General features: G+C 43.6%; 1 long non-coding RNA gene across 4 annotated transcripts in view; it reads right to left on the bottom strand.

The window, feature by feature from the left end:
- LOC116217205 overlaps positions 1–14408 on the bottom strand; it is a 48167-nt gene that overhangs the window by 27439 nt on the left and 6320 nt on the right. For all 4 annotated transcript variants that reach the window (XR_004161390.1, XR_004161392.1, XR_004161393.1 and 1 more), the window contains 2 exons: positions 8003–8098; positions 7018–7607 (listed from right to left, as the gene is read on the bottom strand). This is a non-coding gene — a long non-coding RNA (uncharacterized LOC116217205). The remainder of the gene's footprint in view (positions 1–7017; positions 7608–8002; positions 8099–14408) is intronic.

Genomic DNA, 14408 nt, shown 5'->3' with positions numbered 1-14408 from the left:
GAAGACTGAGTCACTGACTGACAGACACTCAGTTGGCTGGTCCAGTTACTTACATTATGTCCATACCGTTCCAACAGCTTAAATAAAAATAGCAAGCCTGAAACTTCTCCTCTGTTGGCATTTCTTCATAGAGACGGGGTGTTGCTTAAAGAAACATCAAATCACTCTTAAAAGAGGTCAGATCTGCAGGGTGAAATGGTAGAATTAATGGTGAGACTCACTGGCTGCAGATTTCCAGAACAGCTTTAGACCCCTGAGCAGCTGTACTGGATGCCAACAGAATGGGCAAACTGGTTTGCACGATGTGTGAACTGCTTCAGTGCATCCCTCCAACTATCACTCAATAGAATTAAAAACCTGTTAAAGCCCAAAGCTCAAAGCCACTTCCACGCCAGGCAGCCAGGGCCAAGCACAAAGGCAGCATTTCCACGGAAACCAAATTAGTTCTTTTTCCTTTTTCATTTCCATCAGCAACGTTACTTGAAATAATCTGGATCTGCAGCTGAGAGGTAAAGAAAGGCTACCCAGGGCCTGGATAGGCAGGGAGAGGTAACACGCCTGGGGGAAGTGGTAAAATGCTGGCCTCCCTCCTCATTTGTTGGATTTGGTAGGAACAGGAAGGGGCTGACAGCATCTGCTGTGTCCAAAAAACACACAAAAAGTCAAGGCACAACTGGCTGAGAGCATTCCCACTAAGTCTGTGCCCCAAAGTGGCTTTTCTGGGGTATGCTGTAGACATAAATGCTGATAAAATCCCACAGGAGCATGTAAGCAAGAAAAGCCTCAGATATTTTGAAAATCAGAGGCAATACTGCCATTGCAGTATAGATGTACGGCATTATAAAAGGCATTTTCCATCTCACAGCCTTTTCCTGTAGACATAAGTACAGATATTAATAATACCATGATAAGAAACGGATAGCCCTAGGGCTCTAGACAGCCTTCTACCTCTCTCAACACTGTGAATGCTACAATTCCTTATCTGGCACATCCTACTGATACCTACTTTCCAATATCTCCAGACCACAAAGAATTAACCACACATTAATGTTGTAATACAAATCTGAGTATCTTCAGCCAGGAAGAGAGGAAAAAAAGACAAATCACAGTCATGTCCCACTTATATTAATTTGGCTGGTATGGCATTCTCCGATGCCAAGCACTCCGATCAGGATTTGGAGCCCACCATTTTGGGTAGAGAAAGACACAGATCCTCTTCTGTCGGCTGCAGAGGTACTGATGTCTGATCTTCAGAGGACTCTTCCAATTGAACTGTTTGATTCTGAAGACTAAACCATTGCATACTTGGTTTCAAAATGTACTCACAGCCTCAGCAACAATACTAGATGGCTCACAACAAACACAGCTTGCCTTTTGTCCAAGGGGAACCCTGAATGCAGTAAGTATACCCACTTGTGGGTGACATCTGCATGAGATCTGACAGATTTTTTTCCACCTGAAGATGGTAACCACTTTTATGTAAGTGTGACACGTGTCGAATCACATTTTCTCCCTTTATTTCACAGATCACTTTGTTTTTAAAAAGAGGAAGCAGTGCAATGCAGTCTGGTTCGGTGTGGCTGAGGAGAGCCGGCAGTGACGAGGAGGATCTCCTGCTCACCACACACACCTTGGAGCAGTGGCCAACATCTAAGTGAAGTACAATATTCTCCACTTGCTCTGTGCTTGCAAGCATGGAAGACTATGAGTAGGATGTGTGTTTGTGGTTGAGGAGGTATGCGAGCTATGCTCTGTGTGGATGGAATACGCCTGGTGCTGAAAGCTGTGGGATGGAAGAATGAATGTAGTTGTATCGGGAGAAGGAGGAATGCTTACAGTATTTTGTGTCCTCAAACGTGGATTAGCTTGGACAGGGATGTAAGGTGGGAAAGACGTATCCTGAACACCTGTTTCTACATCTGTATTTTTTCCTCATTTTGGAGACAGCGTGCCTTGCTCCACACTCCCTGTCCTCATTCTGCACTCAGGTCCTTTCCATTTCACACAGTAAGTTTCTGCTCTCATGAAAGTTGTGCTTCCATGAGTTTGCATGGAGGCAGTGCGGCTGCAGGGCCCCGTACACATCTGCCCATGGATGTGCTGGGAAAGTGGGGAGCAGAGAGATGTCTGCTGGGAGCAGGCAGGGAGCACCCTTGTCTATGAACCTTTCTCATGCGTGGTGTTTCCTGCTGCTTTCCTCCCACAACTCAAGCTCAAGCAAGGTCTTAGCACACACTCCGGGGAATGGGATTAAGGCAGCCTCGTTCTTATAGTCCCGTGCAAAATGTGCAATGAGTTGGTGAACAGTGCTATTTGCACTTTGGTCAGCAAAAGGACATTTAATTGATTTATCAAGAAGCTGAGGCTAAAAATCTCTCCAGAGGCAATGGAGATACATGCACTTTCACTGACCTCTGAAAAACATGATTAATGGGAATACCCACTTATTTACCTAAATTCCCAAAAAATAACCTGAAAGAATTAGTCCTTGATCTCTGATGGCAAGGGGCTCCACGGAGGTAAACTCACCGAAGGATGAAAAAGCAAAAACAAAACAAAATGTATTCTTTAAAACTAGAAATACATTGAAGGGATAGAAAATAATTCACGCTAAGTGGTGAAACAGAATATCGCTTGGCAATGCTGTTAGGCTGTGGATGGACAGAGAGACTTAGGGCTTCAAACTAGTTTGGTTTGGCTGTTGGCAATTAGGAACTTGAAAGGAAATTTGAAAGTTCAGTAACAAGAATTTCAAGTCGGAAACGCAGAAATTCCAGAGACCTATAGCCACATGCCTGACCTGCGCTCGGGGGGAACCTTTGCGTGCACCCTTCTGCTCAGCGTCTTGGCTCCACAAAGTCACTCTGCTCCAGAAATGAAATCTTTACAGGATGGCTACCACCCTCCAGCACTATGCCGGGTGCCTGGTTGCCAATGCTTCCTGATAGATCCCAGAAATGTTGGACTGCAGTCTCAAAGACAAACCGCTTTGTGAAAAGCACGATGATCTCTCACAGCTTTTCTACAAAGGAGACTGGATCTTGGCTCCTGAGATGTCCTGCAAAATAATGCAGTCGGCTGCCCAGTGTGTAGTGCCTCTATCATGGAAAGATGGGTTTTGTTCCTTCCGTTAGACTGAACTCAACAACCAGAGGGTGCACCTGAAATGCACAGGGCTGCTTATCAGCCCAACAGCAAATACTAGTTTTTAAGCTTGCTTTAAAAAAAGAAAGGCTTTGTGAAATGCAGTCTTTTCCCTCGAATTCCCAGTGTTTTCGAAATGCAATCTTTTCCCTTGAATTCCCAGTCCCAACGCTCCCCTGAATTCAGTCAACAAATATGAAGAGTAACAGCTACTTCGGATGCCAGATCCAAAACACACACTATTCTACATGTAAAGGAACCATTGTGAAATTAGGGTGGGCCAACATCAGTTCTGATATGCAATGCTTGACTGGTCCAGGATCTCGCATGGACCTGGGAACCGAGGCAATGGAACATAAAATCCCAGAAGTCATCAAAAATAGATCAAATCAGAACAAAACCTGTAAATTTGTTTGTCCAGAGTACGAGAGTTGGTTAGATCATATTCAGTGGTGGCTCTGAATCAGAACTGGATGTGCTGTCATGCCTCAGAGGTCCAATCTGAAGTTACTCTTTCATCTCTTACAATGCTTTATGTAAAGAAGCCGCACAGTCCATCCGGATCAGACCTTGAGAGCCTCAAGCCAGTTTTGGATCTGGACTCTGTGGCTTTGGCTCATATCGAGGCATAACTGCAAATGTGTTTGGTGGTCTGATTCAAATCTCCAGCAAACAGGTGAGTTGGCTTTGTTCAAAACCACCGTATAATTCTGTGTGATTGGCACCTTTCACTTACAAGAAGGCTGAGCTGCATAGCCAGCAATGAATTAAATTGGCAAAGACGTGAGGAGGTTTGTATAGCACTTGGATCTGTTCAAGGTTTATATTCTCTGATTTTTGTGAACCCAAATCCACAGTGGAATAGGAAGCAAGAGAATAAACTACCTACCAAGCATCTGATACTAAGAACAATGCCATTCTTCTTAAAACAAACAAAAACCCCTCTTAATGCGATAATCTTACAATAACCAATTATTTCAATGAACAAATGATACCAAGACAAGAAGTATCCCGGAGTCAGAGGCGTGAACTTTTAGCTGTTAGGTCAATGGTAACATATCTTGTTTGAACAAGCCTGACAAAGATCTGCTGAGCAATATCCACTGGGGCCAACAGTGCTTGGCTGTCTGCATTGTGGTGGAGAGATAGACTTGGATAACAGTGTCACTCACTCCTCCACCAGCCAAGCATAATGAAGCGTGGCCAAAGCCTTCTTCAGCCTGATGGCAAGAGTAGAATGCTGAAAAGACCTAAAAATGGCTGATATGGATGAATTAGAATGAAATGGTTGCAGTAACAACAATGTGAGACAGCATGTCCAGCGCTGAAGCCAACGCAGCCCCATTCCAACCCCCTCCTTCCTCTTTCGTGGCCTAATGCTGCATTTTCATGTATGCTGCAAAAACTTAGGCAAGTACATCCAGCCCACAGTGGTGTCAGGGGATGTCTACACCGCAGACTACAGCACAGCACAGAGGTATCTGGATATGCTGAAAAAGAGCTAATTTGAGTGCCTCTGGCCATGTAACTGCAGCCTGAGCATTTGCTTTCATAACTGGTTCTTACTGTTATTATTTACTAACTCTGATAACAGGATCAACACTATAACAGAGTCAAGGTGTCTAAGGGCAGGGAGCTGTTGATTTAAATACAGCACACATCTGCCCCCCAGACTTCTGCAGTCAGAGCAAGCACAGCAGGTGAGGTGGAGAGACAAACAGGGAAACCAACTGCAAATCTGAACTATGTTAGTTCTCTTAGGCAAACTGCTTTGCTATTAAATCCAAATATTAGCCAAAAATGAAGACAAAAGGCAGAAAATTACATCTCTTTTTTTTTTAGAATTTCTGTTTTTAAGGAAGCTTTTCCCAGCTCTGATCTGAATATGAAAAATGGAGTTTACAGTGGATGCATAAACCCAAGCTATGAAGACGTGTTTTCCTACGCTTTAAAACCCAGCCTGAGGTTTTCAGGAGCAACTACTATTTCAGTTGCCTCACTAACCTGATCCAGAGTGTATGAGTTTGGATCAGTAAGAGACACATTCCAAGCTGTTTTCAGAGAAAGGTCAGATCACCAGATCAGCATCACCTCTCTGGGACCAGGCTCTCTTCTAGGCTGTGTTCCTCCTGCAAACACACCAACTACAAAGCTGTGTGAGGCAACAAATCGCCTCCTTCCCAGGAAGCTCTGTGTTGAGCTGAGAAACGCAGATTTAGCCCAAGGAAGGCTCACCCACAGGCCACCACTAGCTTTTAAACCTGTTAAGAACAGCACTTTCTCAATCATTAGAAATAGCTCAAAAAAAGCAACACAAGATATGTTTTCTGAGTAAGTTGAGAAAATATGAGACTGTAACAAGACAAGTAGGATGCAATGGCTAAGGATGGATTCCAGGTTTAACTAAAGAAAAGGAGAAGTAAAGGGATACTGCTCAGCACAGCCCAGTGATGATAACAAATTAGTACAGATTAACACATTTCGCAGTTCCTAGGTGTTGGTTTGGTTTGGCACTATGACTGATCCAAAGAAAGAAATCTTAGCATGTTGTGCATATGGAATGTACTCAGGAGCTGAAGGGAGCCACAAAAAATAGACTGATACATCTCTATTTGTAATGTTAGCTGATGGCTGCTTCCAGTCCTTCTGTTTCTCCAATGCACCTTAGAAAATAGCTTTTAAATTCATCAGATCTTGGACATGCGGCTTGGGTAAGGTTCCAGCCAGTAGCTGTTTATTTTATAAGGGGATTTAAATATTGTAAAACAGAATAAAATGCAGGTGTTTACATGACAGACAAGTGAGCCTTCCATAAGGTCTACAAAGATGTGACTTCCAGATTAAAAGGCTTTGCATGGCTTGTGCTGCCTCAAAGTAGGTGGTGGGTTTTTGGATCAGGTAGTGCAGCATCTTCCTTGGGATGACAGGTTACTGGATTCAAGCCTCTGCAATGTGTGCGCATCAGGGAAACATATGCAGCAGGACAGATAGTGGCTATATTTACATCTGCACAGTTTTGAAATTTGTCTGAGGCAGTTCAGTCACCACAATCCTCGAATCTCAGTGATTGCCATCTACTGCATGCAGCAGCCATATATTCTAATGAGGATGGGTTCTACCACGGGGAGCCCAATGTTATTCTACTATCCAGGTGGCCAAGCTGAGGCTGCTATCAAGGGAAGCTAGGAATAACCAAAGCAGGATCACAAATACAGGCAAAACATAGTCACATTGACTTTCACAGTGGATTTTGGTAGCAATGACAGAATTACAGCTGCTTCTTGGAAAGCTTCCCCAGTGATCAAACCCAAAGCTTCTGGACCACGTGCAATCATTCTCCTCAAGAAGAGAGACTACATGGAAAATCTGACAAGGTGGTTTACTCTACTACTAGTAGTGCTTTTACTCCTGATTTACACCGGGAAGGTGAGCAGATAGCCAAGGTAACACTAGTTAATTATTAAATATATAATCTGTGTAACCATGCCCTCTAGAGGACTAAGTTTACCTCATTGGAGTCAAAACCAGCCCTTGGGGCCGTACACTCTTAAAATTTGAGGGAAAGCTACTGTGAATGGTCACATTTCCCCTTTCCACCTGAATGCAGATGGGAACTTACAGCTGCTCACTGGTGCCTCACCATACTGTGTGTTGAACCAACCCCCAAAACAGCACCGATAGGTGGGTTTTCAGGTGTGTACCCACCTGGTGTCACTGCCAGTGGTTCATTAAGCTAAACCCCATCCAGAGGCTGAAGGATTGATCCGAGATCATGTGCTCTACCAAAAAGAAGGTCATAGAAATGTGACAGTTTCGCAAGGCCTGGCCCAAATGAAAACGTTGAGTATTAAAAAACAGCATTCATTTTCTTACCTCATGCTTTCCACATCTTCCTTCCTTTCCTTTTTCTGCATTTGCTGGCAACTTCCCCAACTCTGCTTGGTCAGTGCGGTTTGCATTCCCAGTTGGCCCGAGCTGCAGAAATGAGAGTGAAATCAATCTACGTGCAGTCTGCTGGCCGTGGCTGGGATCACAAGAGTCCGCCTGGATGCTGGCAGTGGCATCAGCCAGCTGTGCTCCTGGGTGCTTGGTGCAGGCAATGAAACTGCCCTGGAGGAGTGGGTAGATGGGTGGGAAGTTGGGCTGCTCTGAGCCCCATATGTCTGCTGTGCAAACTGCGCACCATTGTCCACAAGGGCAACAATGCTATGAAACAAAATCCAGCAATGAATAGAGAGAGGAAGGTCAAAGCTATGAGCTAGCAGAGGGAAACAAAAGGAAATTCTCCCTTATCTTCTTCAGTAAGCTTTTGCTGGCTGGGCTGGTCCATGGAGAGTTCCAGATGTTCCTCTGGAAGTTCTGCACACCATCCTGCACACCAGCCTTGGGAAGCAGCTCTGAAGCAGTGTGTCCTTTCAGGCTCTCCAGGGACAAAGCCCGTAGAGGTTGGGCCCTCTTGCTTTCTACGAGAGAATATTTTGACATCTTTTACTCAGCTCCTTACATTGTGTCTCAAGCTAGATTGTTTTCCCAAGAATTTAAGAGAAACAGAAAGCAGATCATGGCTATATTTTGGTAGTTTTGGTGAGTAAATCCAAAATATCTGCGACGTGGGATTTTCAGTGCTAGCATCAGTAGCTTTGCTTTTTCACTGAAGCCACTGGGATGTCAGACACTGAATATACTGCAGCTGTCAGACGTTGGTTTTGAAATCCACACCATGAATGTTTTCATTTGATTTTTTGTTTTATTTTTCTTTCTTTACTCCCACTTTTCTCTATTCTTTCTTTTTCCCCGACTTTTCTCCCAGTGCAAGAAAATGTGTTTTTTTTCCCTTGGTTACTTCCACTCTGCTGACCTGGTTTCTTGCCTTCCCTTGGAAGCATTTAGGTGTCTCAGCAATGGAGAGGATGAATCAGTGAACACACAGAGGATCCGGGAATACCCCAACAGCCTGTGAGGAGCAGAGAGGATCACAGAATCAGAGAATTGCTCAAGTTGAAAAAGATCTTAAAGATCATCAAGTGCAACCACAACCACACCATACTACCCTAACTCTAACAGCCCTCCACTAAATCATAGCCCTGAGCAAGAGCCAAGGATGCTAACACTTTCCTTTGCTCTTTAAATTCTCATTAGCAGGAAGTTATGCTGCTCTGAGCTGATGCCATTCTTGCTTTTAGATCAAAAAGACTTTACTTGTGGTGGGTTCAGAAGACAAAACTCAAAATATTTTAGTGGCAAACAAAAAATATATAGCATGGTGCAGAGCTCCCAGCAGAAGGAAGGTCTGGGCTTATCAGACACGCAGGGATAACTTTTTGGGAAGGCACAGATCTAGCTCCAAGGAGCAGCTCGTGCTTCACCTCAGTGCCTCCACAGCTCAGGGTTGGCTCCCAGTATTGCAGATACAGCTCCACCAGCAACGACTGCACCTCAAACAGGCAAAGGTTTGCTGATAGCTCAGGAGCAGGGAAACAGGACACCTGTGTCATGGGAATTATTGGATATAACATGGGAAATCTGACACAGAAGTATCACGTTAGTGCAGAGCAATGCAACACAACAATCGAACTATTGGATCTTTAAATCAAATTTGAGGGGTCATCTTCAGGCACAGAAGTCTGGAGCAGTATTCTGTTATGTTTGTTGTTCTTCTTAAAGCATCTTCTAGAAAAAAGAGTGAATGAACTGCGGTTCAGCGCTAACTGTTCGCCCAGCATTAAGTGTCCTGCATCTTGGCCTTGGGGCAGGGATGCACATCATTTTAAGCGTTTTGAGTCATCCCATTGATTTCAGCCAGATTACTCATATGCTCAGTGCAAGCACAGCCCAAAGTACCATGTGGGATAAGCCTGTTTTATTTCTGAGAAACAGAAGAGCTGGTTCATGCTCTGATTTACAAAAGCTCCCTCCGTTAAGCCGATGGCATGTGTTTGTACCTCAAGCATTTGAAAACTGTTTCATGAAAATGCAAGTAGACGGACTGCAAACAAGTGATTTTTTTCACCTACAATCGGTTGAATCTGAATCAAATGAATGGGTGTGTTGAAATGAAGGGTGAAAAACAAGTGTGAGTTGCGTAAACTGATAATGCTACCATTAGGATTGAGTAACATGCTAGACCTTTTTATGAAAGTGGGAAATATTTCTCAAATCCTGAATGTTTGACACAGTTGCAGTGAAAGACTTTCTCATTTACAGCACAACTAAATCACATCATAAATGAAATTTGAAGGTAGTTAACAAAATAATCTTTATGTCAAATGAATGAAATGTGGGTTTGCCATTTGAAAATGTCATTCTTTGGTTTTGTAGTGTCCTTTAAAGGTTAATCTAAAAGAAAATTAAATTAATCTCAAGCTCACCACCTTTAAATTGCAGAAGTGAAAACCTTTCAGGACTTGCCAATTACTTAGGAAACTTTGTAGCTGGATTATTCCCAAATTGCACACCCTTTATTTTAACCACTAAAGGCAAACACATGGTTTTGATGGGCCGTAAAAGAACAGGTTGCTTTTTCAGTACTGAAAGAAGTTGTAATTACTTCCCTTGTTTGGTGACTTCCTGATTTCCTTAGGTTGTTATGAGTGATACTATTCTGCTAAGGTAATTGGAGCTGCCTGAGTGAAGCCGATGACCTGAGGGAATGACCAGGGCTTTTGAGTCTAGGTGACTTGCACCTAATGAGTAAGAGTCATTCCTGCTTCCCAGGAAAAGAGGACACTAAAACTGCCTTAAGTGCTCAGCACGTGTATTTAAAGGCTTATGTTACACAGTCCAAGCAAATTATATCTCTGTATGATATTCGGAAACCCACCTATGTTGGTTCCACATACAGATAAAATAAAGGTGTTTTCTTCAGAAAAATAGAAGAAATACATCATCCAAGTAAAACTGAGCTTCAGGTATTTCTCTAAATGATCAAAAGCCAAATACTAACACAAGGAGGTAACCAGCAGTTGCTGAAATCAGTTCTTGTCTATAATGAAATGGGTAATAAAATATGGCTGCAGTGAGTTGCAATGGGTTATGTTCTTCTAAGAATTAAACTATTTAAGAGTTACACAGGAGACCAAACAAGTTTTCAAGGGCTAGCACTGACCCTGAGCCAGCCCTGGAGGATAGAGCTGCAGGAAGACAGGCTCAAGGAGACTGGCTGCTCCCTTCGTAGATGAGACAGGCAAACATCCAACTTCTTAGCAGTGTTCCCTAGAAAAGGCATTTTTTCTCAGCTTGCAAAGGAAGTGCCTAGGCTTAGCTGTAACTCCTTTTATTTTTTTGCACATTTGTTCAGATGTGTGTCGTATTACCTTTCTATTCAGAAGGACAAACTTTGACTTGCTGCATGCTTTCTGAAGGTGAAATACATTGTTTAAACCTGTGATTATTGATTCAAAGCATCTGAGATCTCAGGTGTGTTTTCTAACTAGTGCTGGCTTGGCCTACTGTGCAATAGGCCAGTTGCAAACTGGCTCCAGTACATTGATGGGAGGAGGTTAAATTAGAAAACAGAGCATGGAAGTCCTCCATCATGAATCATACATAACTTCTCTCTTCATGTTCCCTGTACAGTCTAGTGGAAGAATCCAACACATTCAGTCTTGCAAGGGGTGTGGACACACAGAGGTTTCAGTGAGATAAACATAATTTATACCATTGTGTAAATTGAATTTACAGATCATTATAGCTGTCTGTTACTCCAAGAACAAAAGCTGATGTACTTTTACTCCAGGGTAAAGCATGCACAGGCAAATATTGAGGAGTAGCTGAGATGCTGTTGGCTAACGCTGTATCTCATGGAGATTAAGCCACGTTGACGGAGTCATAGTCTCTGCTAGAAGATAATGGATAAAGATGTAAACATGCAAAGACAGTCCAGAACCTAGGTCTCTGACACACTCAGCAGTGATGGACTGACGTCAAAACTCTGACCGGTGAAATGTTGGATTATGATACTTTTTTAAAGTGACAAGAATATGATAACACTTAAATGACCCAAGCTATTTAGCATCTTGATTTCAGACATTATTTCAAGGGACATCTTGCCCCTTAATCCAATATTCTGCAGACATTTATAGCTAACATAGTTCACCACCTGCAGGCAGCAACAGGGAGGCTAACATGCAGCATCCAAATGTCCTGCGTGGCTGGGAAAGCAATAGGGAGCACAGCATCCTCCAGCAGTCACCATGAGGGCACTCCTCGGAGGGACAGGTGCCCGGATAATCTGTGCAAAGCTTCACTCGCCTATCTTTTCTTCCCCAAAGTTCAACTGACAACCTGTTTCAAGTAGTAGAATACCTACCCACTTCTGTAAGGTTTCTTAATAGTATAAGCCTTCCTTGTGAAACAGAATCAAATTACATTTCCAGTGGCTGGTATACAAATTGGACACCAGAATAGCATTACGCAGCCTTCCACCTGAACCTCGGATCAAAATTAATGGCTGAGGAGAGGCCTTGTAGAACAGGGAGTTGCAGGAGCCTTTGTTAAGCTAATCAACTGAATAACATCATCATTAAGGAATAAAGATTATCTGAAGAACAAATTATTAAAATTCATGATAGATTCTGAAATAGGAGAACAGGGGTACTACGGATGGTATTGCAATAACATTAATGGAGGATGGGAGGTTGAGCCAGAAACCTGAACCTGAGCCTGCGAGGGCACACGTGCCTCCGAACACACAGGGCTGAATGAAAGGGGAAATCCAGGAAAGCAATAATGCAGAGACAGGCAGTAAATTACAGTTTGCAATGCTCTGTGGCACGCTGTGATAGGACAAGGGAAAATGGCTTCAAAAGAAGACGGAAGATTTAGACTGAATATAAGGAAGAATTTTTTTTTACAATAATGACAGTGAGGCACTGGTACAGGTTGCCCAGAGAGGTGGCGGATGACCCATCCTTGTAAACACTCACGGTCAGGCTGGATGGGGCTCTGAGCACCTGATCTAGTGCAGGCATTCCTGTTCTTTGTGGGGAGTTGGACTACATGACTTTCAGTGGTCCATTCCAACTCAAATAATTCTATGATCCTATGAAGGGCTCTAAAAGGTTAAGTGGCTTTGGATTATCTCTTCTAGTTGCTCTAGAATCAACAATTGAACTAAACAACTCACATGCTCAGCTGAGTCAAAAGATACCGGAAGATCATACAGGTAAGCAGTTACCATAGAATCATAGAAACCCTTGTGAGATCCTCAGTGAGGAAACAGATGCTCCTTGCTTCCTGCCCACTTCCCTATAAAAAGATCTGATGTGTCCACCAACATGGGGGATGATGATAAATGGCTTTGTTTGCTCTTTTCCAACAGGCAAGGAGATACATTTGCAGAAAAACAGATCAGTCATAAAAACAAGCAACCAAAAATACAAGTAAAACAGAACAGTCTTCATGTCTTAACTTTCCATATGTAAATTTCTGAGTTCCCACTTGGGTTGTTATTATTATTATTACTACTATTACTGCAATAATAGGATTCCCAGTCATGGAGCAGAATCAGCACACACACAAAAAAGTAAGAATGGAGACAAGAGCCAGCCAGGGGAGCAAATGTTGCTTGGCCTGCTTGCTTCTATGTGCTGAGCACCCATAACCACTGTGTCTGCTGGGGAGGCTCCTCAAGGCCACAGCTGGGACACCTCACCCATCACAGGCAGATCCAGATCCTCTCCTACTCCCAGATTATGAGAGTATCACCATGGTCGTTGGGAAAAGGAGGTTCAAGAGCAGTCTCAAACTTCTTTAAGAAATGGCCCACACCTTGCTACACCTTCTAAGATGGGTTTAAACCTCACAGCCTGGAACCAAACACAGATCCGGCTTTCCCCCAAACCCTGGGTCAGCTTGGATTCAGCCTCTGTTTGTCCAGGAGAGGAGGACTAGCTGCGAACTTTGGATCCACATTCAACCCTTCCCAAGCTTATGCGGGAACACTCAGACCCATCTCTATTTGTCTTGGGTAGGGGAGTTGCTGTGATGCTATCTGCAGTGGAACTTTCCATTAGCAACAACATGAGAGACAAAGAGCTCATGCTTTGACCTTTATAAAACTATTCCTTAACAAAATTTACTCAAGTAAAGAATTCGCAATCCTCTTTGGTTTTACTCATTTAATTGATACAGACATAAAATATTTTGCGTTGTTTTAATAATAGTTTGGTTTTCTGCTATTTAAAAAAAACTTCATTTCTCTGAACATATTTTTAGCAAAAATATTTTGCTTGAACTTTTTTCCTCTGCCTTCAAAGGCTGCTGCACAGTTCTGGGGTGCTAAATACTAAACTCACATTCTACCACTCCATCTCCTCCCATTTGGATGGTAATCACAGGATCTTGATGCCAAACTCTGGAAGATATTTTTTCCAGCAGCAGCATCTGGCTTCTTGGCAGACCCCGCGAGCAGTTGTGTTGGCAGCGGTGGGAGCTGCTTGAGTCTGTCATGTGTTTAGGCTGCTGCAGAGCTGTCTGAACCGCCTCGCTGCCTTAGACAGTATGTTCTCTTGACTTCCATTTCATTTTGATAAATTTGCGCTTTCTGTTTCTGCCTGTTAATGCAACTCTGTAGATCCCGAGAAGAGCTATGTATAGCTGCTCTGATGGAGAGCCGTAAGGGAGGTTTGCAGAGAGCTTCTCAGCCCACAGACCCCAGCAGAACACTGCTCCTCAGCGGGATCATCTTGCAAGCCGCTGAACGGCAGCCACCTCAAGAAGGGTCGGAGTGAGCCGCTGGACTCAGAGAAGACCCGCGGGGTTCAGGCTCCTGCCACGTGCCAGGAATGCTCTGACTAATGCTTGTCACGAGAAGACCAAGGCTCCAGCCTGCAAACTGACTCATGCAGCTCTGCTGAGAAGCCCCTTTCTGCCTCCTGAGGACCTTCTGTGTTGGGTCCTGGGGAGGGCAGGAGGGAGAGCAGGAGAGCAGGAGGGATGTGCTGCTCCGGCTTCACAGGCTGGCACTTGGAATTGCATCTTCCCTATGGCCACGCTAAACGAAGATAAAAGTAAAGAAGAAACTTATTTCCTGCAGTGCACAGGCTTAAACTTAATGCTTGGTTCTGGAGAAAGATGCATATTAAATAAGAAAACTGTGTGGTATAAATTCCCTAGTTAAGCTTAAATCTCTCTTTTTCATCCACTGAAAAACACACCAGGGTGCTCATACAGTTCATACTGAACCTTGTTATGGTTCAATATGAGTCTTTGCCCTCCTTCTCCCATTGCTGGAAATCTTCTGGATTTCCACAGAGACATGGTTC

This window comes from Meleagris gallopavo, chromosome 15 (assembly GCF_000146605.3).
Source record: "Meleagris gallopavo isolate NT-WF06-2002-E0010 breed Aviagen turkey brand Nicholas breeding stock chromosome 15, Turkey_5.1, whole genome shotgun sequence".
Lineage (NCBI taxonomy): Eukaryota > Metazoa > Chordata > Aves > Galliformes > Phasianidae > Meleagris > Meleagris gallopavo.
The sequence above is the reverse complement of the archived record's forward strand: the minus strand, read 5'-3'. Positions and strand labels throughout refer to the sequence as shown.